Here is an 18,058-nt window from a genome sequence, read left to right as displayed (position 1 = left end):
AGTCTCATTGTAGAGTCATAAACCTGGATTTTGTGTGTGTGCGGTGCTAGCCGGAGGAATGAACACAGGGGTCGGACCTCTTGGATGGATTAGAAAGGGGATGCAACAAATGAGCAGTTACGCTTCAGGCAGCGTGTTTCCACCCATATTCCTTAGAAGGGCTCTCTCCAGGTGGATAGGGAACCTCTGACTAGGGAGATACCAGGAAAAACAGAACAAAGTGTTTGCCACAGTCAACATCTGAATTGCGAAAGGCACAAGCATATTTAAAAAGACAATTTGGAGATGTAAAACAGTCCACTCTCAGCTTTATTTAGACTACCCCCTCTTCTCTAGACTTGATAGAAATTGTTAAATACTGGGATGTGACACTATCTCGCCTCACCTGTTCTGTCAGTGAACAGAGGTGTCTGTTTGTTACCTTAGTCTGCCGGACTTCCGTGAGGAAAAGTGAAGTAACAATAGATTCACAGTATTGGAGGTGGAGGCTCAAAATGCCTCTTCATAGAGGAGACCTCGTTACCGAGCTATGTGACGAAGTCACCGTTCCGTGTGTCAGTTATGGGTAGTGGTTCTCGATGCCACAGAAACAACGTACCAAGACCTCTCTGCCCTTATACTGTACGTATGTCATTCCCCATAGGACTGTTTATGGCTATAGGAGTGTATCTTCTGAGCTGGTTGTACGGTACCCGCCTTTCACATAGTGCTATAGAAGTGCTTTTAGTCTACAGGTTAGCTGATCTCCAGTGCTCTGGGTTTTCTGTTGTTTCTGTGGGAAGTGGGTCCTGAGTTCTAATTCTGTACTGGGACTAGTAAGTGCTTCTTTCCCTGGCTGGGAGGTGGAGGGTGGGCGATGGAGGGGTGGGTACGTGAGATGGGAGCCATTCCCCTGTGCTGGGGGTTGAGGGGCTGTGTTATGGTGGTTGTTTTTTTTCTATGACTGATTTTTTTTTATTGGAGTATAGTTGCTTTATGATACTGTGTTAATTTATACTGTACAGCAAAGTGAATCAGCTATACGTATACATATATCCCGTCTTTTTTGGATTTCCTTCCCATTTAGGTCACCACAGAGCACTGAGTAGAGGTCCCTGTGCTATACAGTAGGGTCTCATTTGTTATCTATTTTATACATAGTATCAATAGTGTATATATGTCAGTCCCAATCTCCCAATTCATTCTATCCCCCTCCCTTCCCCTTGGTGTCCATACATTTGTCCTCTACGTCTGTGTCTCTATTTCTGCTTTGTAAATAAGATCATCTATACGAAATTTTTCAGTTTCCACATACGTGCGTTAATATACGATATTTGTTTTTCTCTTTCTGACTTACTTCACTCTGTGTGACAGTCTCTGGGTCCATCCATGTCTCCACGAATGACCCAATTTCGTTCCTTTTTATGGCTGAGTAATATTCCATTGTATACATGTACCACATCTTCTTTATCCATTCTGAGGGGCTGTGTTGTTGGTGAGGGCCTTCCTGGGTTGTATGCCAGGCTGGGAAGACGAAGCTTCTGCAGTGGTTCTGTCTCAGGAGGGATGTGGGAGAGGGGAGCGGACTCCACCTGTGAAGAGGGATGGGTGGGGCTGCTGGAGGTTGGGGCACAGTGTAAGCTTGGTTACCTGGAGCCAGGGCCCTGAGGAGAGACTGGGGCCAGCTGACGGCCAGAGAGAGTTACAGGGCCTGCTGCCATTCGTGGTGCATGGAAAGGACATTTGTCTGAGCTAAGCCATGGGAAAGATCTAAATTTAGAGACCTTAGTTCTTTCCAGCAGCTGAGCCAAGACACAGTAGACGAAATGATTTGGCCTTTGAAAATCTAGTTTTTGACCTACAAGGATCCAATTTCATAGGAGAGTGAAGCTCCTCAATGCTGTGTGCATATGAAAAAAGCAGACATGCAAAGATCATCGCAATGTATGGGGTCCACATCACAGTGTTCAGCCCATTTGAGTTATCACAGAGGATTCAGGGAGGGAAGGGTGACAAAGGGATGGGGTTGTTTTTGAAGAGAAGGCTGCCAGTGATGTGTTTGTTGTCTCGGAGTATCAGAGGGACTGCTCTGGAGAGGATTCAGTCATCATTTCAAACGTCCAGAGAGTGCCACACAAGGAGGAAAAGACTTTAAGGCAAAATGTTCGTTGACCCAGTTGGACAAGTTGCCGTGACAAAACATTGGCCTCTGTTACCAATTAGGTAGGTGGGCTGTTGCTGTTTCAGAGGCTGGATGACTCTTTTTTTTTTTTTTTATTTTTTTATTTTCTTGGAGTATAGTTGGTTTACAATGTTGTGTTAGTTTCAGGTGTACAGCAAAGTGATTCAGTGACACATATACATATATCCGTTCTTTTTCAGATTTTTTTCCTATAGAAGTTATTACAGAGTATTGAGTAGAGTTCCCTGTGCTCTACACTAGGTCCTTGTTGGTTATCTATCTTATTATGTAAGTAGTGTGTGTATGTTCATCCCAACCTCCTGATTTATCCTTCCCGCCCTGCCCTCACCTTTCCCCGCTGGTAACCATAAGTTTATTTTCGATATCTGTGTGTCTGTTTCTGTTTTGTAAATACGTTCATTTGTATCATTTTTTTAAAATTAGATTCCACATATGAGTGGTATCATATGATATTTGTCTTTCTCTGTCTGACTTTCTTCACTCAGGATGACAATCTCTAGGTCCATCCATGTTGCTGCAAATGGCATAATCTCGTTCTTTTTTATGGCTGAATAATATTCCATTCTGTATATGTGCCACATCTTCTTTATGCATTCGTCTGTCAACGGGCATTTAGGTTGCTTCCATGACCTGGCTATTGTAAATAGTGCTGCTATGAATAGAGGGGTGCCTGTGTCTTTTTGAATTATGGTTCTCTCCGGATCCGTTTTAAAGAGTAAATATTCATGGGAGTCTCAATGTAAGGGGCTAGGGAAAATGGGAGTTCTTCCTGGGGTACCTTCTGAAGCACTTGTAACTTTATCATGGAGGGGGGTCAAGGTCCACCTGTGAAGTGGTCCCAGGAGGAAGGCTCCTCTCTCTGTGCCTCAGCACCTCCTTGAGCTGAAGTCACATCAGTCTTCCTGCTTCTCCATCTCAGACACTCGTGATACGTGAGTGTGCGCATGTGTGTGCTGGGGCCTCACCCAGAGCCTGGCACGCTCACTCGCTCTCGCCCTCTCCCTCTTTCCCACTCCATCCTTCCTCTTCTCCCCTCTCTCTCTGTCTGTGTAAACGTCCATAGAAGATTAGCATCTATTTATACATTTTCCAACTGTAGAGATTCACTGCTACTCCTGTTCGTGGTGGCTGGGAGGCAGGTGTCTGTCTGCATGAAGGTGGCTTCGAACTGAAAAGGTGCAAAATGCTAGGCCAATTTGGGGAAGGAAAAAAGGCTTGAGAAGAAAGGCTTGGGTCCTTCGGCTGTGCTGAGCTTTTGTGGGGAAGCCTTGCCACGCTGCTGCGTTGTCCCCGCCTGGGTTTCAGCCCACGTGAACGGTGTCTTTAATGTCTTACGGAAGGGACTTGGGCTCTTCAAGGCCAAAACGGGCTTCCCCTTCCGCCGCTTCTGCCACCACTGACTCCTCTTGACTCTCAAAAGACATCAGAACCTCTGAATATCTTGTTTTCCAGCCAGAGATGAGTTAGCTGTCTCCCCTGTGCGTCTGGAAGACTGACCACTAAGCATTAAGTTTTTTAGGTTTGAGGAGCTGTTTCTTTCTTGGACGCATTGTTCTTGGCTGGCCTTAGTACCCAATTGAGTGGAGTTATGTTTACAATTCTGTGGAGAGCCTCTAACATTTTTTATTTTAAAACTAATTTTTTAATCCATTGAAGAGTAGGTTTGGGAGGAGTATTTAAGGTTGTGTAGGGTAATCATAGATTTCGTGGCAGCTATACCCTGTCCATCATACATATACCTGAAATCCATAGACGTGCAGGGTGATTTTTCTTTCTCTGCTCTGAGGCTAGCAGGCTGAGTAACACATATATAATAAAGGTCAGAGCTGTGTTAGGCTACTCGAAATTCAGTCTTTCCCTGTTTTTGTTATATTTTCCAGGCATAGAGAGGGACAGGATAAAGATGCCTTATAAAAGGGTCTGCTAGTGAACATATAACCAAATGGTAATTTGGGAAAGGGGTGGGCAAAATGAAACAAAAGCATACAGGTTCTGATTTTATCATGTTGACACAGTTATGTAAGGAGATGGAAGATAACGTTTGTGATAATGTGTTGAGCTAGTTATACCAGGTTTAGAGTTAAAAAAAGAAGAAGAAAAAGGAAAGCACAGACAGGACATTCCACGAAATCACTGAACTGTGGGTGATAACATGCCTCTTTCTTTTCCTTCAAAGACTTGTTTCAGAGGTTAGCTGGGGTAAGGACCAGTACTGTAAAAACAACACAGGGGATCTGTAAAGAACAGGGGAAGGAACTGTCTGACACGACATTGATTACCAGCAAAGTTTTAAAAAATTTAATCTGAATTTCGTACAGCATTGGTCTTGATATCTCAAAGACATTGGCCATGGCCTTCCTAATTTTCTGGACCTGAAGACTTGCTGTCTTCAACCACAAGTAATGCTTAAATTGGCCCCATCCATGGTCTCAGACCCACCAGCGTTTCATTCAGGTCAAATAACAATCATCTTGGTAATGCCAGTGTGGATGAACGTGGTCCTTTAGAAAATATTAAAACGTGAATTCCCTGGTGGTCCAGTGGTTAGGACTCCGCCCTTCCACTGAAAGGAACACAGGGTCCATCCCTGGTCAGGGAACTAAGATCCCGCATGCCGTGCCGTGTGGCCAGAAGAAAAGAAAAGAAAAGATTAAAACATCTTTTGTAACTGACAACACTTTCGCCCTCATGTTAGTTCACACTCCTTAATCCCACGACAGCATGCACCGTCCTGTATTCAGCCTTCCTCTTAGCTTTCTTTCCTAAGCTCATTTTCATCCCAAGACAGTGTCTGAACAAAGACTCTTCTTTCCTGAAGCAGCTCAGAGTGGGAAGAGTAGAGGGTGAAGAGACACTGGCCATCCCATCATCTCTGTCTTAATGTCATTGTCTTGCAACCGTCTTCCTGTGAAAGTTCTCCTTTCCCTTTCCTCCCTTTTATCCTCCATTCACTGAATAAAGAGATTGGGTATCTGTTTTGTACTGGGCACGGTGCTAGGCAGTGGTCATAACTCAGCGAGCAAGATGGACAAAATTTCCATCTTCTTAGCAGGGATTAAAGTATTAAGTAATTACAAGGATGGTGAGTGTTTAAAAATAAGAGATAAGAAATGTCGAATGAGGGACTGACATAGTCTGTGGGTAGGATTGAGGAGTCAGGGAAGTGTGAATAGGGAGAACCAGAGAGGAAATCAAAGACCTCTAAAATTTATCTTTCGAGGAGAGGAAGGAGAAAGCAATAGAATTCCAAAAGAAAAGGGCCAAAGATGCTTTTTTTTTTTTTTTTTTTTTTAGCCTCGCTGCACAGCTCATGGGATTTTAGTTCCCCCATCAGGGATCGAACCTGGCCCTCGGCAGTGGGAGCACAGAGTCCTAACCATGGGACTGCTAGGGAATTCCCAAAAGATGCTTTTTTTATACAGAACATTGGGGGCTACATTACATTCAATTCCAAGTCTGTGCAACTGTGAAGACTGATCATTTTTTATTGGTTTTCCAGATACTTCATCTTTTCTCTTTCTCAGCTAACAGTACTTTTGACCATTATGCTACTCAACAAACAGTGTCCTCTGTGACTAGATGACAGGAATCCCCCCGCCCCCCCAAATCTGCCAGTGTGCTACTGTGATCATGTGAGTAGCTGTCATTGGAGGTAAAAAGTTTAGAGTAGAAATTTGTTAGCTTTGATTACAGTGAGACTGAGTTATTTATTTATTTATAATTTTTTAAAAAATTATTTTTGTTTGTTTTTATTTTTGGCTGCATTGGGTCTTCATTGCTGCACGTGTTTCTTCTGGTTGCAGCGAGTGGAAGCTGTTCTTCGTTGCAGAACACGGACTCAATAGTTGTGGCACACGGGCTCAGTAGTTGTGGCTCGCGGGCTGTAGAGCGCAGACTCAGTAGTTATGGTGCACAGGCTTAATCGCTCCATGGCATGTGGGACCTTCCCGGACCAAGGCTTGAACCCGTGTCTCCTGCATTGGCAGGCAGATTCTTAACCACTGTGCCACCAGGGAAGCCCGAGACTGAGTTATTTATAACTTTTTGTTTTTCCTCTTCTCCATAAATATAACAAAATAAATTTTCATCAAGCATCCACCAAGAGCGAAGAATTCATGTAGCTGGTGGAAACATAAAGATTAATAAAGATAATTTGTGTCCTCAAGGACCTTCAGTCTGGTGGCAGAGACTCATATCTGTAGAACTGACAGAATAAATCTTCTGCAGGGAATATGAATAAGGCATTATAGGAACCCAGAGGGGGAAAGAGTTCTCCCCAAGTACGGGAACCTGGAAGGACTTCAGAGAGAAGGAGGTACTTGAATTGGTCTTAAAAGAATGATAGCCTGCTAATACAGCTAGCCATGCTTTTTTAAACAGTCAAATTATTTTTGTAGTTAAGGCTTAATATGAGTAATAATGCGAGTAGTAATGCTATAAAGGGAGAAAAAGCACCAATTGAAGCAGATCTGTTTTCTTTTCATCTAGGTGTCACACTTGGCATATGTTGGTCTAGAAACAACTTGATGTTTTGCTCACTGCTACAGGGTTTGCCTATCGTTGCACAATAAATGGAGTCTTGAAATTTGGGTGTCGGTTGAACTTTCATAAATCAAAGCGCATTTCCCATTATCTTACGTTTAATTAAAGAGGTGGTGTGCTTTCTGATTACCCTGTAATTGGCTGGTAGTTGTCTCTTTAACTCTATTTTCCTGCCCTAAAGCTCTCTTCGCCAGCAGTTAAACATTACTGCCCTTAGACTAAGAGCAAGTTACTAGGGGTGATGCTGTTAAAAAAAAAAAAAAACAATTGTCAGTGATTCTGGTGCAAATCATCTGCTCCCTAGTTCTTTTGGGTAGAAAGGTCAGTTTTCTTATACTGGATTTTCATAAAACTGAGCAAACTAACAGTCCCCTATATCCAATATGTCAACAACATGTTATATTTGAAATTACTCTTTAAAATGAGATGTAAAACTGCACTACACTTTCTCCCTGTCCATTAATTGACTTGCTAACCTCCTGCCAAGATTTGTCCATTTTAAACATAGCTTTAAACATTCATCAGAAAAAGCGTAGAGCAAATTATACCCTGGCAGAAACACGAAGGCTAATATTTGCATCCGACCAGCCACTCACTCAGGGTTTACAACACTGAAGGCAGAATGAGTGGGGTCGGTTTTCTCTTGGAGGAATGTTGCTTTGGGACAGAGAGTTGTTGGTCTTTGTTCTGTGCAGTCCGCCACCATAGAATAGGTTTGGTTCTGTGATATGTTCAAACAATGCAGATATTATCAAGGGGCACTTTCAAAAATAGCAGAGTATCAAATGGTCCCCCTCAGCTAAAGATTGGGGCCCCGTGCTGTATAAAACCCGAAATAAACCTCAATTCTGTGGTTGTAAGAGACCGGGAGAGGGCCCCTCATCTCTTTCCAACATGTCACCACCTGCCGTAGGCTCAGGCCTAAATCAGCACAGGTAGGGAGGGGTCTCCCCCACCGTGGGAGAGAGCAGTGGGTGATGGAACCAGAACCCAAGTCAGATTGCTGAGTTCTGGGGTCAACCCAAGTCACTGATCTGGTCTGTTTCCCTAACTTGCCTAGGTGTTGGCAATGGAAAATGCTCAATACTTTCTTTGATTTCCAAAAGAGAACAATCAGTTTTCATCATCTCTCTTAGTAACTCTTTCATGTTTACGATGATCCTGGACTGATACCCAAGACTGTTGTTGATGTAGAGTAAGTTTGGGGGCTTCCCTGGTGGCGCAGTGGTTGAGAGTCCGCCTGCCGATGCAGGGGACACGGGTTCGTGCCCCGGTCCGGGAAGATCCCACATGCCGCGGAGCGGCTGGGCCCGTGAGCCATGGCCGCTGAGCCTGCATGTCCGGAGCCTGTGCTCCGCAACGGGAGAGGCCACAGCAGTGAGAGGCCCGCATACCGCAAAAAAAAAAAAAAAAAAAAGAGTAAGTTTGGTCACTGAGCACTGTCCCTTCCAGCTCTGTGACACTCACATGCATTCTGTCCTGGGCGGCTCACACTCATCCCCTTATCAGGCTCTGATGACTTTTTTGTTACAAGCAGGATGTTCGATAAAATGCTTACAAACCATCCCTCCATCGTTACAAAGGCAGTTCATGTGCACACACTCCGATGAAATACAGCACACTGTCATTAAATTACATGAAGTGTGACATCTTTGTTCTTTTCATCTTTTTGCCAATTAGCAAGCATGAAAAATAAAGGTGATGGGTTAAGCTACTACGTGGTGGAGAAGTGTAGTTTAGGTTTCTTCTTTTTGATGATACACAAGAGTAATCCTGGCATGTGCCCCCCTTCCCATTTGCATTGTAGAGTAATATTTCCTTGAACTAAAACCCACAACATATAGTTCTCTATTTATTCTGCTGAAGGGAAATGGGTGAGATTGCCAGATTTCTCTGAGAATTATAGGGTTTTCAAATCATTGTGAAGAAAATTACTGAGGTTCAGTGTCAATGGAAAAAGCATATTCTTAATTTGCCTGTAATTTTTCTTTTAATTGGTACTTTGGTTCCACTTTCAAAGCACTTTTGAAGCTTTCTTTTCCAATTTGGCAGCAACATTATTTTTTAAAACGCCATTTCACTTCAGGATTATTTTCTATTTTGATTGACATAAAATATATCATTCTGAAGGGAAAAATATTAACACATTTTGGGGTAAGGAACGCAGATAAATTGAGGTTTGTAATCACTTTCCTAGGAATGCAGTTTCGTGGTTATAGATATTGGAAAAACCTCACAATATAACCAACAAGCTGTTGGAATCTTGGTTGAGATTCCAGACCATAAGTGCTCATTTCCATTCTAAAAATAACCATTTCACTAGTGAACACTGGCCTTTTACTAAGAGAGTAAAGAATAGGGATAATGAAATTGTACACACACAGGCCTTTTAACAAACTTTTCCCTTGTGCATAGCTCATTCTAAATATATATATATTTCTTGCCCCACCTCCCCGCCTCTTCACATGAAAATCGTTTCATTCAAAAATATGACCTGGCCCCATACAAGATAAAGTAGCACTCATTGTCAGGTGCATGCAGAACTCACCGCTGTTTTAGGCTGGTCACGAGAAGCACAGAGGGAGCAAGACCAGTGGAGATGCTCAGAAGATTGAGAAATAGGGGCCGGAGCTCTGGGCTGGGGAGGCAACCTGGCATTGCTCTACCCTCTGTCGTATGTCTACTAGCAATGGCATTAGAAGGTCCCTCAGGCCTCTCTCTCCCTTCTCTCCACACCATCAGGGTCCCATTCCTGTAACAGATGGCAATGTGTTTAGGCAGTAAAATTAGATAAGAGGGAACCATCAGGAGAATCACTATTCACTTAGGGACGGCAGTGATGCTCTCACTACAGACCTCAGTTAGTGATGGAGCCGCAACCAGGAGGGCTCCGATCCAGCCTTGTCCTATTTCGAACGCACTGTGTGACATCGGTCACTTAATTTCTTAGGCCTCGGTAATCTCATCTATTGGAAAAAGTGTTCAAATTGCGTAGGTGATGAAATGATGTCTGAGGCTTCTTTCAACTCTAGAAGTCTTCAGGGAGAGACCACTGAAAAGAGTGTAAATTCCTGACGTCACACTCTCGGGAGCCCTACCTTCACCAAACCACTCTGTCATTGTTGAGAATAAAATGCGGAGGTTGCCTGTCAAATTCTAGTCAAATTGAATGTACATACACAAATTTTAGCCACCTTCTGGTGAAATTGAGATAGCTGTTAAAATAGTAACAGATTTATTTAATAACTGTCTTTGAAATTTCTCACTTATTTCTTTCAAGGTAACCATTAACAGCCATCCTGGAATTTTAGCAGAGATCTGTTTTCACATACTCTTTAATGATCCCTGTGAAATAAATCATATTGAAGGGTTTTTTTCTCCTTATGAGTTATTTGCCTGGAGGAAAAATTCTTAACTTTCTTTTTCATCTAAATGCATGCTAGAATAAAGTATCCTTTGAAAAGTCTTAATGAAAAGAGCAAACATGGGAATATCTTCCACCCCAGTTCTTTCTGTGGACTCTGGGCTCTGAGAATGAGGCCTCTGACTGCAGGAGGAATGTCAGGGGACTTCCACTGCGTAAAAGTCCACACCCTTCTGCCCCTTAGACAGCTGGCCTGTTGACTACTTATGGAGAGCAGCCTTTGGGAAGAAAAAATATTAAAAATTGGTTCATTTTCTATGAGTTATTTTAGCCACACTAAATATATAAGAGAGAGAAGCTGGCATTTTCTATGTGAGATGCCTCTCCTCTTTGCCCAGCTCAGGGGAGAGAGTAAGAATTATGTTTAGAGACTGGTAAAGTTTCCCGTGGTTACTATCAAGAGATCAGAGTCTTATTAACTTTTGCCGAATGGGAACAGGGAAAAACATTTGAAAAATAAACATTAAGTTATTACTCTCTCCTTCGTTCCCCTTTCTCTAGAGATATTCTTAGGGAGTCCATGCTATGCATTAACAGTCTTCTTTGAAGCAAAATATACCCTTGCTACTTTCATGTTATTTATTTATTTTTTTTTACCAGTTCCCCCTTTGGCAGAATCTCTCACGTCCAGCTCACTATCCCAACCCAGTGAGGATCCCACAGAAAGGCCTTTGCTTTCTTCTGTGTACAACTGTCCCACACCACACGCTTAATTAGAACCCCAGGTTATCTTTGAGAGGGTCATGGTGCGTCCCTTCCCTATGTCGATTTGAGAACATGGATAGTACTCCCAAACTTAAACATTGAAGATCTGGAGCCTGACTAGAGCAGACATTTAGTGCCGCAAATTTTCCAGTACAGTACCAATGAGTTAGAACTACATACGTTAAACAAGCAAACAAAAAACAACTGAAATCTCATAAATAATAAGACAATGGTTTCCGTTCCACATCCTGCCAGAGTCTAACAGCACACATATATATGAACTGATTTTATGCAAATTACTAGAAACATTTGTGTCAGGGGAAGATCTGAGGTGACTGATACTTATTTTCAGATTGGTTCAATGGTGTTGGATAACTTGGGGGGAATATCGTATGTGTTCTAGGATTTGGTGGTAAGGAAATTCAACTATTGCTTACTTTAAAAAATTTGGTCATAGATTTAACAGTGTGATACCCAAGTCAGATGACAGTGGTTAGTTAAAACTGAGGTAAATAACTTTTACTTTGTCTCTGTTAAGAGGATTTGTCTGTTTTTATTCTAAGAATCACGCTGTTGAAGCTGAGCTTTCCATAAAAACTAGGTCTTGGAGAGCAGTGGCGATGTGCTGTAGGCTGCATAAGCACTCCGTTCCTGAGTGGAAGCAGCGGCCTGACATTTCATATTGCTTTTGTTAAAGATCACCTTTGCAGAGTGAGCACATATTAGTCTTAGTTTGCAGAATAGGTTAAGATTAGACTTGAGGTCCTGAAGTCTTAACTCTCCAATGAATATGAACCATACACCTGTGAAATCCTCATTTCGAGGAAGCCCATTTTGCAGGTGGTTAAGAAGTGTAACCTCCTCTTTTTTAAGCTGAAAAATATACATTATGTTGAGCAGTTAATCATAATAATTATGATTAATTGCTAATAAAACTTCACAATTTATAGAGGACTACGTAAGTAGTAGCTGGCTATGTTCTCCCAACGCAAGCCAGGGATCAGAAATTGGCAGATTCTTAAACCTGCAAAAAGTAAAAAAGGACCTACTACAGATGAATACCCTTTGCTTTTTTCCTCCAAGTCCTGTTCTATGTACTTATGGAATTTTTGCTGTAATTTGAAAACACAGTTGATTCTTGTTATTCGCAGTAGTTACGTTCTATAAAGTTGCTACAGACACTGAATTAGTAAAAACTGAATTCATGAATATTGAATTTTCTAGGGGAAATTCAGGTTAGGTTCCTGTGAGCCTCTGGTCTCAACATTTTTTTTTTTGCGGTACGCGGGCCTCTCACTGCCGTGGCCTCTCCCGTTGCGGAGCACAGGCTCCGGACGCGCAGGCTCAGTGGCCATGGCTCACGGGCCCAGCCGCTCTGCGGCACGTGGGATCTTCCCAGACCAGGGCATGAGCCCGTGTCCCCTGCATCGGCAGGCGGACTCTCAACCACCGCACCACCAGGGAAGCCCTCAACATTTTTTGTCAACTCGTCGACACAAAGCCTTGTGTGTGTGTTTCTGTCTAAAAACACCTCAGGTAGGATATATTGTTGATTCACTAACATTGAACCCATGGCCGCTGGCACTATAGTTCATGCCTGAAGGAAGCTTATCTAAGACACATCATTTTGTCCATAAAGCATGTCATAGCCTTCTTGCACTCAGGACGCCAGACACTTCAGCAGACATGGGGGCCTTTTCTTTTTTTGGCCGCACTGCTTGTGGGTCTTAGTTCCCCGACCAGGGATCGAACCTGGGCCCTGGCAGTGAAAGCGCCGAGTCCCAACCCCTGGACCGCCAGGGAATTCCCTCGGGGGCCATTTTAAATAGTGCAATCACACACCAAAAAAAGGCAAAAAAAAGAAAGCAGAAATTGTGGCCCTACATAGCCTGCAGAAAAGGACACTTTTTTACAGTATGAGCTGGAACAAGAAAGCAGAGTGTAGCCTTGTTAGCCTCCAGCTGGGACCATGCTCTACCTGCAACTCAAACTGTTCCCTGCTCTGTGAATGTTGGCAAATGACAGCAAAAGTGCTGGGAGTATTATTGGGGGTTGCAAATAAATTTGAGCAGGTAGGTGAGTTTGTAAATATAGAATCTGAGAATAATGAGGATTGATTGTATAATAATACAGTGGTTTCTAGTATCTTTTTTTTCCCATTAAGCTTCTGCTTGAGATGCAGGTGAATGAAGTACACTTTAAATATCTTACAATTTTATTGGTCCGTTATACCTCAGTGAAAAAAATTTTTTTGACCAGAAAAAAACACTGCAGGTGAAATTGATGCTACTGGCTTGGTTAACTTTAGCACCAGTGTAACTGGCTCCTGATAGAATTTTCCAAAGTTGAGTTTACTCGCTATTATGGCAGCGGGAGTCCCAGCCATCACTTCTACTTTCTTGGCTTCTTTGATAGATATTCTTTTCTAACCTGTCCTTTTCAACTCCACCCTCCAGTGAACTTGGCGGTGTTGTCCTAAACGATGCAGGAGAGGCAGCCTGCCGCCCCAGTCCCGACCGTTTCTCTTTGTGCCCAGACCCGCTCAGAATGTGGAAGAGAAGTTGAATTTAATTCATAAATTCAACAGCTTGAGTACTGTTGCTTTTGCTCTTATGTAGTGAAACTGTCAGTGAATTGGGCCGCAAGGTCATTGGAATCAGCGCTGTTTCATTTCAGATCATTTTACATGTTATTATTCTAATAATAGTGCAAACGGCGTTCAATGCCGTTTGCTGATCCTCCATCTTTTCTTTTTTTAAAGAAGATGTTGGGGATAGGAGTTGATTAATTAATTAATTTATTTTTGCTGTGTTGGGTCTTCGTTTCTGTGCGAGGGCTTTCTCTAGTTGCAGCGAGTGGGGGCCGCTCTTCATCGCGGTACGCGGGCCTCTCACTGTCGCAGCCTCTCTTGTTGCGGAGCACAGGCTCCAGACGCGCAGGCTCAGTAGTTGTGGCTCATGGGCCTAGTTGCTCCGCGGCATGTGGGATCCTCCCAGACCAGGGCTCGAACCCGTGTCCCCTGCATTAGCAGGTAGATTCTCAACCACTGTGCCACCAGGGGAGCCCCTCCATCCTCTTGATGTCATTAGGCAGAACTCAGGAACACAAAGGGCATTTCAGCTTTGATGTCCTTTGAATAAGGAAGATCTTTTCAGAAATGTCCAATTCCATCTAGTTCTGCCTAGCTTGAGAGCCTCCTTTCCTATTCCTGAGATACCTACTAAATCCTGTGGAAACCTGGGTGTGAGTTTTTCAAAAACTTTCCAATCTGTAGTCAAATGTTTTGACTCTACAGTCCCATCCCTAGTTATGTAGATTGGAGATTCTCACTTTGTTCAAACCAAGTCTTAACTCTAACCTGATTAAAAGGTGGCAACTTTTCAAATACAGGCTGTGTCAGTTACTCAGCCTGGATTTATTACTTCTAGAGCGTGGCTTTTTCAGAATTGCTGAATTTCCTTCCAATAATTCAGATGTTTCTGAGGCAGGCCCTGGAGGGGCTCTCACACGCAGCAGTGCCGGAAGGTCTGTGGCAGGTCGTCCTTCTAGAGGGAAGCCTCGGAGGTGAAATGGGGGAGATGCTGCCCTGGGTGGCCTTTGAAGAAGAGGACGGGAGGCTGTACTAGACTAGAGCCAGCAGCCAGGCCTGGAGGCCAGTGGCCCTCGTGGTAAAGCAGTGTGTGCTGGCTTTGCCTGTGATCCTTGTGGAGGGCAGCTGTATGATTTGTGCCTTTTGTCCTGCGGAGGCCTGGTCTTGGCACTTCGAGGGGGATGTCATGGGTGGGATGCTTTAAAGCGTGGTGACGCCGTCTCTTAGGCTCTGCGTGAAAACAGCGAGGAGAAGCAAGCCTTGAGGAGCCACCTGGGAGAGGGCCACAGGTGCCGTGGAGAAGCACGCTCCAGCCACAGTGAGGGTACCAGGGGTCAACTCAGCCACTACCTTCTGGCAAGTCTTCATCTTTGAAGGACTGTCCAGTGGAAGATGGATTAGAGTTACCCTGAGAGGCCGATGCCTAGACCTCTGATCATCGTGCTCCGGCTACCGGGAAAGGCAATGTTTGCAAGGAGATGAGGACGTTTTGAAGCTATACAGACCTGGTTTTCAGTGCACATGTGAGCTGTGTGACCTAGAGAAAGCTGTTTAATGCCACTGACCTTCATCTGTAAAATGTCCAAAAATAATACAGAGCTTGCCGAGTTGTGTGGATAAGAGATAATCGAGTCCAAGCATCTGGCAGGTTGCAGCCTGTAGTGGGCGTTGGTCAGTTGCAGCCTCCTTGTACTGGGTCTCATTTGTTCATTCTCTCAGTGTTTGCGTGCTGACTCAGGTCTGGGTGTTCTCTTCAGCACTGGAGAGACAAAAGGGGTAAGAGAGGCAGGGGAACCAGGTGTTCACGGGCCAGCGGGGACAGCCAACAAACAGGCGGTTAAAATAGACTCTGAGAAGTGCTGTGATAACAGAAGTTAGTGACATGAGAGCACAGAGGAGGGGCTCCTAACCTCATACTTGTGGGGCTAGGAAACTTTTCCATGAGGATGAAGCGTCTCCACTGAGCTGCAAAAAAGAAGTTGAGTTAGCTGGCCAAGCAGAGAGAGGGCTGGGCTTCCGCAGACCAGCATCTGCAGAGACCTGGCGGGAAAAGAGAGCATCCGTCTGTAGTGGAACTGAATTAAGGTCAAAGCACATGAGCGCAGGTATAACGGGGGGGTTGGAAACGGTAGAGAGAGAATGAACAGAGCCAGGAGGCCGTGTCCAAGAGGCTGTGTCTAGATTTTATGTTGAGGCAATAGACAGCCATTGAAGATTTGCTTTCAGAAAGGCCACTGACTGCAGGGTGGAGATGGGATGGCAGGCCAGGGCTGTTGGAAGACAGCAGGCTGGTGTAGAAGGCCATACGGGAGAGGAGAGCGCCTGATTCAGGGTCGACTGAGTGGCAGGGAGGATGGAGAGAAACGGATGGATTCAGGGTGTATGAGGGAGCTGCAGTCAGCAGGACTTGGTGAATGGCGGAGAGGGCAGGGGAACGAGAGGGGGGAAGGGCGACTCTTCAGTTTCTAGTGTGGACATCAGGGTGGATGATGGTGTGTTTCTCAAGATGAGGGAGCAGTCTGAGAGCTTGAGGACTTCGGTGCTGGGTGCTGTGTTTGGGATTATAGAGTACATTCAAGGGGAGATACCCATTAGGCAGTTCAATAGCACAGGTGGAAGCCCAGGAGAGATGTGTGAGCTAGAGGGACCGATTTGTGGTGCATTGACATATATCTGTATGTATGGCACATATCCATAGGTCCTTTGAAGCCAAGGGAGTGGATGGGATGGCCAAGGGGGGTGGGCAGAGAGAGATGCGGGCAGAGGACCACCCTGCATGCAGTGGTGCCCAACCGGAAAAGTTGCGTGCTCTGCCAGAGACTTCTTTGCATTCTGCCCAATTTGATTGGCTGTAACCATCATCTCATAAGGGTGAACAGAAAGGTTTTAGGGAATGTTCTACACCTTTTGTTGGCCGATGACAGCAAAAACAAAACTATATTTTAATAAAGCACATTTTGAGAAGTTTAGGAAAGTAGTGAGAGGGACTTAATAGAGACAAAATAGTCTAAGAAAGAAAGGGAAATTATTACATAGATCAGGGCCCAGCAATAGCAAAACTGATGTTGAAATGCTGAAGGGCTTTGCAATTAAATGTTGTTCTTTGTTTTTGTTTTTGTTTTTTTGCGGTACGCGGACCTCTCACTGCTGTGGCCTCTCCCGTTGCGGAGCACAGGCTGTGGACGCGCAGGCTCAGCGGCCATGGCTCACGGGCCCAGCCGCTCCGCGGCATGTGGGATCCTCCCGGACCGGGGCACGAACCCATGTCCCCCGCATCGGCAGGCGGACTCTCAACCACTGCGCCACCAGGGAAGCCCTTAAATGTTGTTCTTTAGGGGATTATGAATTTTCTCCCTCAGGGTGTAGGATTCAAGCCCTCCTAGCCATGCCTCACTTTCACCTCTTACTTTGCAAATAAAATAGAACAAAAAGAGTTCAGTTCTGCAGGGAAATACAGTTGTTTATGTTCCCTTCAGTAACACGGAGGATATTTCAACTGAAATTCCCGAAGTTCTCCAGGTTTGCAGAAAGGGTGCTCAATCAAAATGGATGTTTCAGATGCTTGGCATTTATGTTCTGCTTTCAGTCTTGCGAAGATTTCCTGTGTAATTCGTAGTGAGGATAAGTTCTCTGTGTGCCCAAGAAAGAGGACTCCTTAGCCTTCACTGGTGTCCAGCTTCACATTCTTAAAAGTCCGTGCTGTGGTCCAGATCAGGAAAGGCTTTACAAATACCATCCAAAATGCATCTTGGGAAAAACGATGTTATGTCTTTGAAAAACTTACTCTGGTCTTATTATCTCTAAATTGCATTCCTGTTTGAGGCACTTAAAGTAGTTTCTGCAGAGGAAATGGGCACAGAGTTAATGATCTAGATCTTACAGAAAGTAAGACTACAGAATGAATACATGTCCAACACACACTTTAATTTCTTAGTAAAGTAACTCAGATTACAACGGGCCGCCGGTAATCCCCTCCTGTGCCTCAGGTTACAAGTTAACAGCACTATAACGTCAAGGGCTTTAACCTCTCAGCTGGTTTACAGTGAGCATGTTGGTTCTATAATTAGAGGTTAATAAACAGGTTGGAGATGAGGTGGTGTCACACACCCCATTTATGTGTGAGGTTCTGGTGACTAAGAAGAGGCCATGCAAACTCTTTCTTGAGCCTTGGGGAACTTCAGGTTCCCTGCCATGGGATCCTAAGTTGTTTCAGGCAGCTTCCTGGTCATCTCTAAAGAAATTATAGGTGGGAGCAGTTCCCGAATTATGTCTGTTTGGGCAAAATATTGAAATACTATGAACGTTGCTGAAAACTTCTCCAGAAAGCTTTTTTCTTGAAAGTCTTACCCAGCAACTGCCTGTCAGGTGAACTCAAGTTTTGCATTTCAACCGTCTCCACACTCTCTGTACCTTTTCATGACACATCCTTTCTGTCCCGGCCCATTCCTCCCACCCAATATAATATGCGTTTCAGAGGGAATGATTCTAAACCCCAGATTCAGTTTTGTTAGGAAAGTCATCATAAGTTTTTTTTGGGGGGTGGCATCAGTGCTTGTTAAATTTTTTATTTTATTCGGGGTGAAAATGTTGGAAAAATATGAAAAATACTCCCTCG

The 18,058-nt window shown here is 44.2% G+C and overlaps 1 protein-coding gene across 6 annotated transcripts in view; it reads left to right on the top strand.

Annotated features, from left to right (window-relative positions):
• KIAA1217 (KIAA1217 ortholog) overlaps window positions 1-18,058 on the top strand; it is a 326,826-nt gene that overhangs the window by 47,808 nt on the left and 260,960 nt on the right. The gene's annotated exons all lie outside the window — the stretch shown is intronic.

This window comes from Globicephala melas, chromosome 2 (genome assembly GCF_963455315.2).
Source record: "Globicephala melas chromosome 2, mGloMel1.2, whole genome shotgun sequence".
NCBI lineage: Eukaryota > Metazoa > Chordata > Mammalia > Artiodactyla > Delphinidae > Globicephala > Globicephala melas.
The sequence above is the reverse complement of the archived record's forward strand: the minus strand, read 5'-3'. Positions and strand labels throughout refer to the sequence as shown.